Source organism: Puma concolor, chromosome A2 (assembly GCF_028749965.1).
Source record: "Puma concolor isolate L17-30 chromosome A2, mPumCon1.1.hap2, whole genome shotgun sequence".
Classification (NCBI taxonomy): domain Eukaryota; kingdom Metazoa; phylum Chordata; class Mammalia; order Carnivora; family Felidae; genus Puma; species Puma concolor.
In genome coordinates, this window is record NC_141668.1 from 100,241,272 (window position 1) to 100,256,520 (window position 15,249).

Below are 15,249 nucleotides of genomic sequence, written 5' to 3' on the forward strand. Positions count from 1 at the left end.
CCAAGGATATCAGGTACTTGCACAACCAGCAGCACAAGGGGCGATAAAGGGGAAAGAGAACAAGGAAATGCACCTGGGAGCATGTTATCAGCCTGGTCTAGAGTGCCTAAAATATCCACCTTTTCACTGATTCCTTGTTTTAAAGGCACGGATTTTTAAGTAGTGATCTGTGAGAACCTATGTCGCACAAATCGTGGAAAATGCATCCCTACAAATGCACCACAAAACACACGAAGGTAATTCCTGAACTGAAGGAAAATATTCTTCCTCCGGGACACACTGTATGAAGGAAGTAAGAAGAGTAAACATCTATGTGTGTGTTTGTGTGTGATGTCTACATATTAATGAATGTGACGTTGTATCGCTATCTCTGAATATCTTTAAGAAGTGAAGGATCATTGACTTTTAAATACAAGAATTAGGAAAACAATAAGTAAAAAATCGTAATTAGTGAGCTTACAGACATATAGTAGTAAGATATATGAGAGTCTCGGGGCGCCAGGGTGGCTCCGTGGGTTGAGCGTCCGCCTTCGTCTCAGAACATGATCTCACGGTTCGTGGGTTCGAGCCCCGCATCGGGCTCTGTGCTGACAGGCTGTTTCCGATTCTGTGTCTCCCTCTCTCTCTGCCCCTCCCCCACTCACGCTTTATCTCCCTCTGTCTCAAAAATAAATAACCATTCAAAAACATTTAAAGAAATTCCATTAAGATCTAGGCCAGTAGAAAGTAAACGACTGGTGGTTGAGAAGTCAATGAAGTGCCTCTTAAGATGGATTGTTTTCAAGTACGAAAACTCATAAACCACATGACCGCAAGTATAGTGTAAATATTGAAACTGCAGCCCAGTTAGCCAGTTAAATGGGAAGAATTCCATATATCTGTGTTCACTTACACTTCGCCGACCAGAGCAGGGTCTGGTACACCTTGCACGTTCAGTCGATGCTTGCTGCACAATCGCATGGGTGATGGCCTCTCTCTCTCTCTCACCAAAAGAAAGAAACGTTGAAAAGCAATGGAAACCCAAGAAAAGAAAAATGGCACGGAGGAGTTGGGATCTGAGGCACACTGTGAAGAAAACACGGGGGTTGGGAGGTAGTGGAGGTGGACAGGCGGTTCCACAGAGTTGAGGGACGTGCCACAGTCAGCGGTGGCAGGGTGGACTTGAGGGTGGGACCGCTGGTGGTGCGGTCCAGGTAGGGCCATGGGAAGGGCATGCAGAGCTGAAAAGCACCGGCCTTTCAAGGAGAAGGGAGGTGGAAGGAGTCTCGTGTGCCCAGCGTGTCTCCCTGTCCCTTAGGGCTGCCCTTGCGGTCCCGGGTGACGAGCGAGGAGGGTGCACGGCTGTAGATGGCCACGGTTGGCGGGAATGGGAGGCAGAGTGAAGAAGAAACACAGAGGCCTAGGATGCAAGAGGGATCACTGGGTTCACGTGCAGCCACGTCCCTGGGAAACCAGCAATGCAAAAGGTTCCTGGGTCTCTTGAGGGGTGACAGGGAGGTGTCCACCTTGGGAGGAGACACCTGCCGGTCCCTGTCCCACTGGCGTGGTCTCTGGAGCCCTCTGCCTGGCTCGCGGCTGTCAGGCTGGCGGGCAGTCGGTCAGAGCATCTGGTGGGCATAGGGAGGTGCGGTGGTGCAGACCCTGGTACCCAGGAGCTGTGCCCCCTGTGGGGTGGCGGGGGTGGGGGGATGGGGCGGCTTGGATCCTGGGACCAAGCAGGTGTGCGGGAGCGCGCGCACGAGTGCGCGCATGCGCGTGGGCGCGCATGCGCGTGGGCCAGGGCCGGAGCCTGGAGAGGGACACAGCTGAGGTCTCAGCGGTGCTGTGAGTTGGCTCCCAGCCCGCCTGCCGCCCCAAACCCCCAAGTGTATGGGCCAGCCAGGGACTGACGCCCACCTCAGCCCCCGACCTGGGACATGCTGCTGCCTGGCGCCTGCGACCCGGCAGCCGTGGCTTTGGCGGTTGGGGTACCGTTAGTGCACGCGGGAGCGCTGGCGGGAGCGCAGGCGGGGCCCCGCGTGGAGAAGACTGGGAGCCATGAGCCTCCAGCCTCGGAGGGTGGCGGCCCTGCTGCTCCTGCTGCTCCTGGAGCCAGAGGCCAGGGCGCGGGACGCGCTTCCCGGGCGCCTCGGTCTTTGGCCTCGCTGGTGGAGTGCCAGCACTGGCTGGGGCAGAGCGCGATGCGATGCCCCCCCCCCCCCCCCCCCCCCCCCCCCGGCGCCCTTGAAAGTCCATCTGGGAGAAGCCTAAAGGTGGAGCAGCTGAGACTCACAGCCTCCCTCCAGGACCTGCCTCAGTCGCGGTGCTTCCAAGGTAGGGACCCTAGCGACAAGGTCGCACGTGGCCTTCCCCTCTGCCCCTCTCTGTCTTCCCCTCCCATGAGAACCCTCCCCCCGCCCTGGGACTCCGGGCTTCTTCTTGGGCTCCGTTGCGGCTTCGGTCTGGAGGCCTCAGGAGTGGGCTTTCTGGGTTGACCCTGGTTCCCTGGAAGAGGAGGGCCCCAGATCGAGTAGGGGGTTAGGCTGAGGCGGTGGGGAGTGGCTCAGGTCGAGAGGAGGGGCGCCCTGAGTGCCCATGGAGGTCTGACTGGGTTGGTGGTTGGCGGGTGGAGGTGAGAAGGAACGAAGGACGAACGAACGGAGGAAGGAAGGAAGGAAGGAAAGCGTGGACCTGCGGCTGTGGGCAAGTGTCAAGGCAGGGCCAGGGAAGTGGCAGCCATGAGCAGGAGGAATCATTCCTGCCTGTGAAAATGAAGTACAAGGGACCTGAGACTCCAGAGAAACATTCCAGGGAGAGTCAGGGTGGTGGGCCTGAGTTGCTGGAGGCCAGCAGGGGACGGTGTTGAAGGGATCGAGAGTGGAAGCAGCAGGTGAACACAGGCCTCCTGCCTCCCCCCTCCGCACCTGCTCTCCTGCCCTGCCCAGCCCGCCGCGCCGCGCCCCGCCCCGCCCCTGGTGGCAGAGTTGCACCCTCTGATGGGGAGGGGGAGATCTCACCCCGCTTGTGGCGAAAGGGGGTCCTCTCTCGTGGGAGTCAATGGGACTAGGGGGTAGGAGTCTGGATGAGGGCAAGTGCAACTCCCTGTTGAGCTCTTCATCTCTGAAGGCAATGTGCATTCCATCAATGAAGTGGGAGCCCGGGAGCCAGGAATCAGTGGCGCTTGTGTGTTTTCGAGGGTGGTCCAGACTCTTTCCTCATGGGAGATGTGTGCTGAAGAGAACTGGGTGTTGTGGATGGAGTCCAAAGTCATCTCTTTGGGACACGTTGGGTGGGAACGTCTTCTTCGCACTCTGGCGACGAAGGTGGATGGAAAAGCTCCTTGTCCAAGGCAGACTGGTGGGTTTTGTTCTTCCTCTCCGTGGGGCGTGGTGCTTCCCGTTTCCGTGGAGCGCCTCCTGTCTTGCATTCGTTCCGTGTTTCAAGAGTTTCAGTCCTTGGCAATCGCGTCTCCTCAGGGACTCACCAGGCAGCACGAGGGAGAAGTGACTGGGAGCCCACCGGGTCCCTAGAAACCAGTGCGTGTGTACTGGAGCAGGCAGTGCTCCTCTCTCAGCCTCCTTGGGAAATGAGGTCTTGAGCAAACGGTCTTTCATTGCATGGGTTGTACCTCTCCCCGGTTGTTGGGGGGAGTGTGTGTGCGTGAGTGTGGTGCTGTGGCCCGTGTGGAGTCCGGACCGCGTCAGGGACCCAGTTCTTGGCAAGGAATGCGTTTTGTTGCATGGGAATATCTCATTGCACGAGAGAGTTCCAATCCTGTCTCAAAGGCTGAAAACATCCTGAAGGCAGCACTGTGACCTCACTGAAAGCAAAGGCCTAAGAGCAGAGGCTTTCCCACACTTCCATATGGAGCTGACTGGTGCTTTATGTTTTCAGGAAGATGGTGCGGTGTAGGCCACTTGGAGCAGCTCAGGCTCCTGAGCGTGTGTTTGGTCCCCGAGGGGTGAGTTGTGTCTCTCCGGAATGAAGGAGATTATGGGGACCTTGAGTATCGTTACCTTCATGATTACCGTGATGATTCTGCCTAAGTCATCGCACGGATATTGATCCATGAGCTCGCCATGTGAGAGGTTTCCTTGGTAACATGGTCGCCGTGCGTGGCCTCGAAACTTGGTTGTGGTCCGAACACCTCTGATGCTTTGCAAGTCCTGAAGCGGCTCCACGGGTGTGCAGTCCCTGTTGCCATATAGGTTAGGAGGCAGAGTCTGTTGACCTGAAGCCCGTGCAAGTATCCAGGGAGATGTGCGAGGGCCTCTCCCTGAGGCACTGGGTTCCTAGCCGGCTCCACCCAGAATCAGGCAGGGAGGTTTTGTTGATGCCAGCGGGAAGTCCTGAGGAGGGAGGGGGCGCCGGACACCTTCGGGGGAAGGAAGGGATCCCTCCCCTGCCTCACCATCCCCAGCAGTTGCCTAGGTGCTGGCCACGAGGGAGGGGACTGCCTATGCGTGTTTGTTTTCCTTGGTCTTACCCCACCTTGGTAGAGGGCTTAGCCTGTTCCAGGCACTGTTCTGAGCACTTGAGAGATCTATGCTGACGACACAGAGTACCTCGGCAAGGACTCTCGTCCCCGTTCGTATTTCCAAGGGAAGATGTGAAAGAATGTGTGCCGGGGGTCAGTGCTGTGAAGCGGGAGGACTCGAGGCATGAAGGCAGGCAGTCGGCCTCCACATGAGCGTGCTGCACCGCTGGCTTTCCCACTGCTGCCTGTCGAGAGGCAGGGAAAGCATTTGCACCTAGCGTGCCTGTCCTGCGAGCAGAGGTGGGCTTGGAGACGTGCGTGTGCCCTCAAACAGGGAATCCAGCAAAATAGGCTCTAGGGCCTGAGTTACGCTCTCTGCGGCGAACCCTATCATTGCACATCCAGCCTGAGACACTTTGGAGAGTGACATGCGGGGCTCTTAGTGAGGGTGGCGGCACAGCGGGGGGCATGGGTCAGCGGGACCTTCCTAGGACCCCCCCCTTACCCCCTTACCCCCCCCCCGCCGGTGCTGTGGTGCCCCTGAAACCCAGGCAGGGCTGGAAGGAGGAACAGGCTGTTGATGGCACCATCCCTTCCGCAGGGAGGCTTCTTGGGAGCTGGTGACTGAGGGGACCTTTACGAGTTCCCCCTCTGAATTGCAGGAGAAGCGGCCGAGGGCCCTCATTTCATGCGGTCCACACTCCCCGTCGCCCTGTGTGCCAGTTGCCAGTGTCGCAGGCACCCAGGTGGTGAACGTGGTCCCCGAGTAGGGAACCCCGAGGCCGTTTCTGCGTCCTCAAATGCTAACGTTCTCTGCTTGTGTCCCGCGCCCTGGCTGTTCCCAGACCCTGAGCACAGGGCCTGCAGGAAGGGTGAAGGGTGCGAAGCTGTCTCCTGGTAGGTAGGTGCGGTGAGGTCGTTCCCGGTGGCCTGTGCTCAGCTGCAGGGCACCTTGGAACCCAAAGCCACGACGTTTCCAGTGGGACAGAGTGCGCCGCAAGGGGAACCTGGGGAGTCATCAGGCCCTGAGGGGAGGCAGGCATGACCTCTATCCATGGGCCTTTTGATCGGAGCGCCCTGTTTGCTAGGTATCGTCAGGGCAGCCTCTTTGGTAGACAGAGGGCAGGTTGTGGACAGTTGTAGAGCATCCTTCCTGCTGGTATGTGTCGTAAGGGCTCTGACCTTGAGGAAATGGGCGGGGATGGGTAGAGTGGACTCCTGAATGGAACCTTCCCCGGGCGCCTGGGTGGTTCAGTGGGTTGAGCTTCCGACTTGGGCTCAGGTCACGCCCTCGCGGTTCCTGAGTTCCAGCCCTGCGCTGGGCTCTGTGCCCACAGCTCAGGCCCTGGAGCCTGTTTTCAGATTCTGCGTGTGTCTGTCTCTGCTTCTCTGCCCCTCCCCCACTGGCGGTCACCGGCTTGCCGGCTTGCTCTCTGGCTCCCTGTGTCTCCAGAGTGAAGACACATGAACAAATAGGAAATAGAACGTTCCCCAGGGCAGGTGCTGGCCACGGGCACAGCCATTCATTCGCTGTAGTCATGAACTCGACGGTGTTCCTTTAGTGTTCTCATTTGAGGTTCTCTGTTTCTTTCATTCATTCTGAGAGACAGAGAGAGAGTGGACGCATGCACGTGTGCCTGTGAGCAGGGATAGGGCAGACAGGGAGGGAGAGAGAGAGGAGGGCCAGCGGGCTCCGCATCGTTGGCGCCCATCTTGAGGTGGGGCTCCTTGTGGAGGCTCAGCCTCACAAACTGTGAGATCGTGACGTGAGGCGAGATCCAGAGCCACATGCTTTGGTTTCCTTTTTAACGTTCACCTCTGAGAGAAAGCGAGAGAGACAGAGAGAGCACAAGCGAGGGAGGGGCAGGGAGAGAGAGAGGAAACCCAGAAGGGAATCAGGTTCCAGGCTCTGAGCTGTCAGCACGGAGCACTAGGCGTGACTCAGCTCAGGAACCCTGAGAGCCTGACGTGACCCGAAGTCGGACCATTACCCAGCTGAGTCATCCAAGCGGCCCACAGAGTTTTCAGTGTGTATTTTCAAAAGAAAAAACAGCTACATTTATATATACATCTAGCTACCTGTGTGTCCAGAGGGATACCTGTGTACATACGCATACGTGTCTACATATACGTACACGTATTCGTGTATGTGTATATATACGTATATGCACACACACTCGCGCGCGCGCACACACACACACAGACACACACACACACACACACAGACACAGACACACACACACACACACACACACACACCATGTAAACTGAGCCAAACGGTCTTCTGGGTGGAGACGCGGAGCCAGGAGGGAGGCATCAGCACAAAGTTCAAAATGAAAGGGAAACGTCATTCTCGTATGTATCAGTACGTGCCATGACAGGGAGACACACGTGAGGGTTCTGGTAGGATAGGAAGCTGCTCCCACGGAGAATGCAGCAAATGGTCCCTGTGGAGCCAATGGAACCCTGGTGCACTTGTGGTATGAGACTGATAAAGAGGCGGAAAACTGGTGACCTTTCTAATGCTAGCAGAGGTCATTTGCATTTGTATAGCATGCGATCATTGACGTTGCCCCTGGGGGGAGAAAGGTTTTGCATCTCTGTTCTCCTAGGTTTGTGGCTTAGTTTGCTCTTCCCTTGTGCACTTGAAAGAGTCCTGACAGGTCCTGATGGTACACAGTAAGGCCAAGTCCCCAGAGTCCAGAGTCCCTTGGTGGGGCTTGTGGGATGGTGTCCTTCCCATGACCATGAAGTCCACAGAGCAGTCTTGTGCTTTTGCTGTAAGTCCTGTTTCTACCAGGTCCAGTCTGGGCGTGCCTCTTTGCAAGTCCTCAGGTGAGGACACGTGATGAAGGCTGCCCATTGGGACTGGCCTTCGATGATCCATCTGGCCGTGACCCCCTGCTCTCCTTCCAGGGCTGCGTAGGTTCGTGCCCTCGATGCTCGTTTCGTAGAAAGCCTTCACTGCTTGGTCTCTCTACTCCTCCTCACCCTGGACGGTAGTCCTGTGGCTCCCCTTGAATCCTCAGGCATACGTTTCCTTGCCCACCTCTGCACACTGGCCCTCCAGAGCAGGGTCTGGTACGCCTTGCACGTTCAGTCGATGCTTGCTGCACAATCGCATGGGTGATGGCCTCTCTCTCTCTCTCTCTCCCTCTCTCTCTCACCAAAAGAAAGAAACGTTGAAAAGCAATGGAAACCCAAGAAAAGAAAAATGGCACGGAGGAGTTGGGATCTGAGGCACACTGTGAAGAAAACACGGGGGTTGGGAGGTAGTGGAGGTGGACAGGCGGTTCCACAGAGTTGAAGGACGTGCCACAGTCAGCGGTGGCAGGGTGGACTTGGGGGTGGGACCGCTGGTGGTGCGGTCCAGGTAGGGCCATGGGAAGGGCATGCAGAGCTGAAAAGCACCGGCCTTTCATGGAGAAGGGAGGTGGAAGGAGTCTCGTGTGCCCAGCGTGTCTCCCTGTCCCTTAGGGCTGCCCTTGCGGTCACGGGTGACGAGCGAGGAGGGTGCACGGCTGTAGATGGCCACTGTTAGCGGGAATGGGAGGCAGAGTGAAGAAGAAACACAGCGGCCTAGGATGCAAGAGGGATCACTGGGTTCACGTGCAGCCACGTCCCTGGGAAACCAGCAATGCAAAAGGTTCCTGGGTCTCTTGAGGGGTGACAGGGAGGTGTCCACCTTGGGAGGAGACCCCTGCCAGTCCCTGTCCCACTGGCCTGGTGTCTGGAGCCCTCTGCCTGGCTCGCGGCTGTCAGGCTGGCGGGCAGTCGGTCAGAGCATCTGGTGGGCACAGGGAGGTGCGGTGGTGCAGACCCTGGTGCCCAGGAGCTGTGCCCCCTGTGGGGGGGTGGGGGTGGGGGTGGGGTGGGGGATGGGGCGGCTTGGATCCTGGGCCCAAGCAGGTGTGCGGGAGCGCGCGCTCGAGCGCGCGCATGCGCGTGGGCCAGGGCCGGAGCCCGGTGAGGGACACAGCTGAGGCTGCAGCCGTGCCGTGAGTTGGCTCCCAGCCCGCCTGCCGCCCCAAACCCCCAAGTGTATGAGCCAGCCAGGGACGGACGCCCGCCTCAGCCCCCGACCTGGGACATGCTGCTGCCTGGCGCCTGCGACCCGGCAGCCATGGCTTTGGCGGTAGGGATAGCGGTAGTGCTCGCGGGAGCGCTGGCGGGAGCGCAGGCGGGGCCCCGCGTGGAGAAGACTGGGAGCCATGAGCCTCCAGCCTCGGAGGGTGGCGGCCCTGCTGCTCCTGCTGCTCCTGGAGCCAGAGGCCAGGGCGCGGGACGCGCTTCCCGGGCGCCTCGGTCTTTGGCCGCGCTGGTGGAGTGCCAGCACTGGCTGGGGCAGAGCGCGATGCGATGCCCCCCACCCCCCGGCGCCCTTGAAAGTCCATCTGGGAGAAGCCTAAAGGTGGAGCAGCTGAGACACACAGCCTCCCTCCAGGACCTGCCTCAGTCGCGGTGCTGCCAAGGTAAGGTCCCTAGCGACGAGGTCGCACGTGGCCTTCCCCTCTGCCCCTCTCTGTCTTCCCCTCCCATGAGAACCCTCCCCCCGCCCTGGGGCTCCGGGTTTCTTCTTGGGCTCCTTTGCGGCTGCGGTCTGGACGCCTCAGAAGTGGGCTTTCTGGGTTGGACCCTGGTTCCCTGGAAGAGGAGGGCCCCAGATCGAGTAGGGGGTTAGGCTCAGGCGGTGGTGAGTGGCTCAGGTCGAGAGGGGGGGTGCCCTGAGTGCCCATGGAGGTCTGACTGGGTTGGTGTTTGGCGGGTGGAGGTGGGAAGGAACGAAGGGACGAACGAAGGGAGGAAGGAAGGAAGGAAAGCGTGGACCGGCGGCTGTGGGAAAGTGTCAAGGCAGGGCCAGGGAAGTGGCAGCCATGAGCAGGAGGAATCATTCCTGCCTGTGAAAATGAAGTACTAGGGACCTGAGACTCCAGAGAAACATTCCAGGGAGAGTCAGGGTGGTGGGCCTGAGTTGCTGGAGGCCAGCAGGGGACGGTGTTGAAGGGATTGAGAGTGGAAGCAGCAGGTGAACACAGGCCTCCTGCCTCCCCCCTCCGCACCTGCTCTCCTGCCCTGCCCAGCCCGCCGCGCCGCGCCCCGCCCCGCCCCTGGTGGCAGAGTTGCACCCTCTGATGGGGAGGGGGAGATCTCACCCCGCTTGTGGCGAAAGGGGGTCCTCTCTCGTGGGAGTCAATGGGACTAGGGGGTAGGAGTCTGGATGAGGGCAAGTGCAACTCCCTGTTGAGCTCTTCATCTCTGAAGGCAATGTGCATTCCATCAATGAAGTGGGAGCCCGGGAGCCAGGAATCAGTGGCGCTTGTGTGTTTTCGAGGGTGGTCCAGACTCTTTCCTCATGGGAGATGTGTGCTGAAGAGAACTGGGTGTTGTGGATGGAGTCCAAAGTCATCTCTTTGGGACACGTTGGGTGGGAACGTCTTCTTCGCACTCTGGCGACGAAGGTGGATGGAAAAGCTCCTTGTCCAAGGCAGACTGGTGGGTTTTGTTCTTCCTCTCCGTGGGGCGTGGTGCTTCCCGTTTCCGTGGAGCGCCTCCTGTCTTGCATTCGTTCCGTGTTTCAAGAGTTTCAGTCCTTGGCAATCGCGTCTCCTCAGGGACTCACCAGGCAGCACGAGGGAGAAGTGACTGGGAGCCCACCGGGTCCCTAGAAACCAGTGCGTGTGTACTGGAGCAGGCAGTGCTCCTCTCTCAGCCTCCTTGGGAAATGAGGTCTTGAGCAAACGGTCTTTCATTGCATGGGTTGTACCTCTCCCCGGTTGTTGGGGGGAGTGTGTGTGCGTGAGTGTGGTGCTGTGGCCCGTGTGGAGTCCGGACCGCGTCAGGGACCCAGTTCTTGGCAAGGAATGCGTTTTGTTGCATGGGAATATCTCATTGCACGAGAGAGTTCCAATCCTGTCTCAAAGGCTGAAAACATCCTGAAGGCAGCACTGTGACCTCACTGAAAGCAAAGGCCTAAGAGCAGAGGCTTTCCCACACTTCCATATGGAGCTGACTGGTGCTTTATGTTTTCAGGAAGATGGTGCGGTGTAGGCCACTTGGAGCAGCTCAGGCTCCTGAGCGTGTGTTTGGTCCCCGAGGGGTGAGTTGTGTCTCTCCGGAATGAAGGAGATTATGGGGACCTTGAGTATCGTTACCTTCATGATTACCGTGATGATTCTGCCTAAGTCATCGCACGGATATTGATCCATGAGCTCGCCATGTGAGAGGTTTCCTTGGTAACATGGTCGCCGTGCGTGGCCTCGAAACTTGGTTGTGGTCCGAACACCTCTGATGCTTTGCAAGTCCTGAAGCGGCTCCACGGGTGTGCAGTCCCTGTTGCCATATAGGTTAGGAGGCAGAGTCTGTTGACCTGAAGCCCGTGCAAGTATCCAGGGAGATGTGCGAGGGCCTCTCCCTGAGGCACTGGGTTCCTAGCCGGCTCCACCCAGAATCAGGCAGGGAGGTTTTGTTGATGCCAGCGGGAAGTCCTGAGGAGGGAGGGGGCGCCGGACACCTTCGGGGGAAGGAAGGGATCCCTCCCCTGCCTCACCATCCCCAGCAGTTGCCTAGGTGCTGGCCACGAGGGAGGGGACTGCCTATGCGTGTTTGTTTTCCTTGGTCTTACCCCACCTTGGTAGAGGGCTTAGCCTGTTCCAGGCACTGTTCTGAGCACTTGAGAGATCTATGCTGACGACACAGAGTACCTCGGCAAGGACTCTCGTCCCCGTTCGTATTTCCAAGGGAAGATGTGAAAGAATGTGTGCCGGGGGTCAGTGCTGTGAAGCGGGAGGACTCGAGGCATGAAGGCAGGCAGTCGGCCTCCACATGAGCGTGCTGCACCGCTGGCTTTCCCACTGCTGCCTGTCGAGAGGCAGGGAAAGCATTTGCACCTAGCGTGCCTGTCCTGCGAGCAGAGGTGGGCTTGGAGACGTGCGTGTGCCCTCAAACAGGGAATCCAGCAAAATAGGCTCTAGGGCCTGAGTTACGCTCTCTGCGGCGAACCCTATCATTGCACATCCAGCCTGAGACACTTTGGAGAGTGACATGCGGGGCTCTTAGTGAGGGTGGCGGCACAGCGGGGGGCATGGGTCAGCGGGACCTTCCTAGGACCCCCCCCTTACCCCCTTACCCCCCCCCCGCCGGTGCTGTGGTGCCCCTGAAACCCAGACAGGGCTGGAAGGAGGAACAGGCTGTTGATGGCACCATCCCTTCCGCAGGGAGGCTTCTTGGGAGCTGGTGACTGAGGGGACCTTTACGAGTTCCCCCTCTGAATTGCAGGAGAAGCGGCCGAGGGCCCTCATTTCATGCGGTCCACACTCCCCGTCGCCCTGTGTGCCAGTTGCCAGTGTCGCAGGCACCCAGGTGGTGAACGTGGTCCCCGAGTAGGGAACCCCGAGGCCGTTTCTGCGTCCTCAAATGCTAACGTTCTCTGCTTGTGTCTCGCGCCCTGGCTGTTCCCAGACCCTGAGCACAGGGCCTGCAGGAAGGGTGAAGGGTGCGAAGCTGTCTCCTGGTAGGTAGCTGCGGTGAGGTCGTTCCCGGTGGCCTGTGCTCAGCTGCAGGGCACCTTGGAACCCAAAGCCACGACGTATCCAGTGGGACAGAGTGCGCCGCAAGGGGAACCTGGGGAGTCATCAGGCCCTGAGGGGAGGCAGGCATGACCTCTATCCATGGGCCTTTTGATCGGAGCGCCCTGTTTGCTAGGTATCGTCAGGGCAGCCTCTTTGGTAGACAGAGGGCAGGTTGTGGACAGTTGTAGAGCATCCTTCCTGCTGGTATGTGTCGTAAGGGCTCTGACCTTGCGGAAATGGGCGGGGATGGGTAGAGTGGACTCCTGAATGGAACCTTCCCCGGGCGCCTGGGTGGTTCAGTGGGTTGAGCTTCCGACTTGGGCTCAGGTCACGCCCTCGCGGTTCCTGAGTTCCAGCCCTGCGCTGGGCTCTGTGCCCACAGCTCAGGCCCTGGAGCCTGTTTTCAGATTCTGCGTGTGTCTGTCTCTGCTTCTCTGCCCCTCCCCCACTGGCGGTCACCGGCTTGCCGGCTTGCTCTCTGGCTCCCTGTGTCTCCAGAGTGAAGACACATGAACAAATAGGAAATAGAACGTTCCCCAGGGCAGGTGCTGGCCACGGGCACAGCCATTCATTCGCTGTAGTCATGAACTCGACGGTGTTCCTTTAGTGTTCTCATTTGAGGTTCTCTGTTTCTTTCATTCATTCTGAGAGACAGAGAGAGAGTGGACGCATGCACGTGTGCCTGTGAGCAGGGATAGGGCAGACAGGGAGGGAGAGAGAGAGGAGGGCCAGCGGGCTCCGCATCGTTGGCGCCCATCTTGAGGTGGGGCTCCTTGTGGAGGCTCAGCCTCACAAACTGTGAGATCGTGACGTGAGGCGAGATCCAGAGCCACATGCTTTGGTTTCTTTTTTAACGTTCACCTCTGAGAGAAAGCGAGAGAGACAGAGAGAGCACAAGCGAGGGAGGGGCAGGGAGAGAGAGAGGAAACCCAGAAGGGAATCAGGTTCCAGGCTCTGAGCTGTCAGCACGGAGCACTAGGCGTGACTCAGCTCAGGAACCCTGAGAGCCTGACGTGACCCGAAGTCGGACCATTACCCAGCTGAGTCATCCAAGCGGCCCACAGAGTTTTCAGTGTGTATTTTCAAAAGAAAAAACAGCTACATTTATATATACATCTAGCTACCTGTGTGTCCAGAGGGATACCTGTGTACATACGCATACGTGTCTACATATTCCTACACGTATTCGTGTATGTGTATATATACGTATATGCACACACACTCGCGCGCGCGCACACACACACACAGACACACACACACACACACACAGACACAGACACACACACACACACACACACACACACCATGTAAACTGAGCCAAACGGTCTTCTGGGTGGAGACGCGGAGCCAGGAGGGAGGCATCAGCACAAAGTTCAAAATGAAAGGGAAACGTCATTCTCGTATGTATCAGTACGTGCCATGACAGGGAGACACACGTGAGGGTTCTGGTAGGATAGGAAGCTGCTCCCACGGAGAATGCAGCAAATGGTCCCTGTGGAGCCAATGGAACCCTGGTGCACTTGTGGTATGAGACTGATAAAGAGGCGGAAAACTGGTGACCTTTCTAATGCTAGCAGAGGTCATTTGCATTTGTATAGCATGCGATCATTGACGTTGCCCCTGGGGGGAGAAAGGTTTTGCATCTCTGTTCTCCTAGGTTTGTGGCTTAGTTTGCTCTTCCCTTGTGCACTTGAAAGAGTCCTGACAGGTCCTGATGGTACACAGTAAGGCCAAGTCCCCAGAGTCCAGAGTCCCTTGGTGGGGCTTGTGGGATGGTGTCCTTCCCATGACCATGAAGTCCACAGAGCAGTCTTGTGCTTTTGCTGTAAGTCCTGTTTCTACCAGGTCCAGTCTGGGCGTGCCTCTTTGCAAGTCCTCAGGTGAGGACACGTGATGAAGGCTGCCCATTGGGACTGGCCTTCGATGATCCATCTGGCCGTGACCCCCTGCTCTCCTTCCAGGGCTGCGTAGGTTCGTGCCCTCGATGCTCGTTTCGTAGAAAGCCTTGACTGCTTGGTCTCTCTACTCCTCCTCACCCTGGACGGTAGTCCTGTGGCTCCCCTTGAATCCTCAGGCATACGTTTCCTTGCCCACCTCTGCACACTGGCCCTCCAGAGCAGGGTCTGGTACGCCTTGCACGTTCAGTCGATGCTTGCTGCACAATCGCATGGGTGAAGGCCTCTCTCTCTCTCTCTCTCCCTCTCTCTCTCACCAAAAGAAAGAAACGTTGAAAAGCAATGGAAACCCAAGAAAAGAAAAATGGCACGGAGGAGTTGGGATCTGAGGCACACTGTGAAGAAAACACGGGGGTTGGGAGGTAGTGGAGGTGGACAGGCGGTTCCACAGAGTTGAAGGACGTGCCACAGTCAGCGGTGGCAGGGTGGACTTAGGGGTGGGACCGCTGGTGGTGCGGTCCAGGTAGGGCCATGGGAAGGGCATGCAGAGCTGAAAAGCACCGGCCTTTCATGGAGAAGGGAGGTGGAAGGAGTCTCGTGTGCCCAGCGTGTCTCCCTGTCCCTTAGGGCTGCCCTTGCGGTCACGGGTGACGAGCGAGGAGGGTGCACGGCTGTAGATGGCCACTGTTGGCGGGAATGGGAGGCAGAGTGAAGAAGAAACACAGCGGCCTAGGATGCAAGAGGGATCACTGGGTTCACGTGCAGCCACGTCCCTGGGAAACCAGCAATGCAAAAGGTTCCTGGGTCTCTTGAGGGGTGACAGGGAGGTGTCCACCTTGGGAGGAGACCCCTGCCAGTCCCTGTCCCACTGGCCTGGTGTCTGGAGCCCTCTGCCTGGCTCGCGGCTGTCAGGCTGGCGGGCAGTCGGTCAGAGCATCTGGTGGGCACAGGGAGGTGTGGTGGTGCAGACCCTGGTGCCCAGGAGCTGTGCCCCCTGTGGGGGGGTGGGGGTGGGGGTGGGGTGGGGGATGGGGCGGCTTGGATCCTGGGCCCAAGCAGGTGTGCGGGAGCGCGCGCTCGAGCGCGCGCATGCGCGTGGGCCAGGGCCGGAGCCCGGTGAGGGACACAGCTGAGGCTGCAGCCGTGCCGTGAGTTGGCTCCCAGCCCGCCTGCCGCCCCAAACCCCCAAGTGTATGAGCCAGCCAGGGACGGACGCCCGCCTCAGCCCCCGACCTGGGACATGCTGCTGCCTGGCGCCTGCGACCCGGCAGCCATGGCTTTGGCGGTAGGGATAGCGGTAGTGCTCGCGGGAGCGCTGGCGGGAGCGCAG

At 58.6% G+C, this 15,249-nt stretch overlaps 2 protein-coding genes and 1 long non-coding RNA gene across 7 annotated transcripts in view; 2 read left to right on the forward strand and 1 right to left on the reverse strand.

The window, feature by feature from the left end:
• The window catches only part of LOC147583361 (uncharacterized), a 476,502-nt gene that overhangs the window by 330,526 nt on the left and 130,727 nt on the right, over window positions 1–15,249 (forward strand). The window lies entirely within an intron of this gene.
• The window catches only part of LOC147583363 (uncharacterized), a 230,523-nt gene that overhangs the window by 24,379 nt on the left and 190,895 nt on the right, over window positions 1–15,249 (reverse strand). Inside the window, exon 1 of one of the 2 annotated variants that reach the window (XM_086697053.1) lies at window positions 893–1,088. The exons of the other annotated variant lie outside the window; for it this stretch is intronic. The gene's annotated coding sequence lies outside the window, so the exon portion shown is untranslated. Of the gene's footprint in view, window positions 1–892; window positions 1,089–15,249 lie in introns of those variants that run through there. 2 annotated transcript variants of the gene reach the window in all.
• The window catches only part of LOC147583364 (biliverdin reductase A-like), a 135,785-nt gene that overhangs the window by 15,701 nt on the left and 104,835 nt on the right, over window positions 1–15,249 (forward strand). The window lies entirely within an intron of this gene.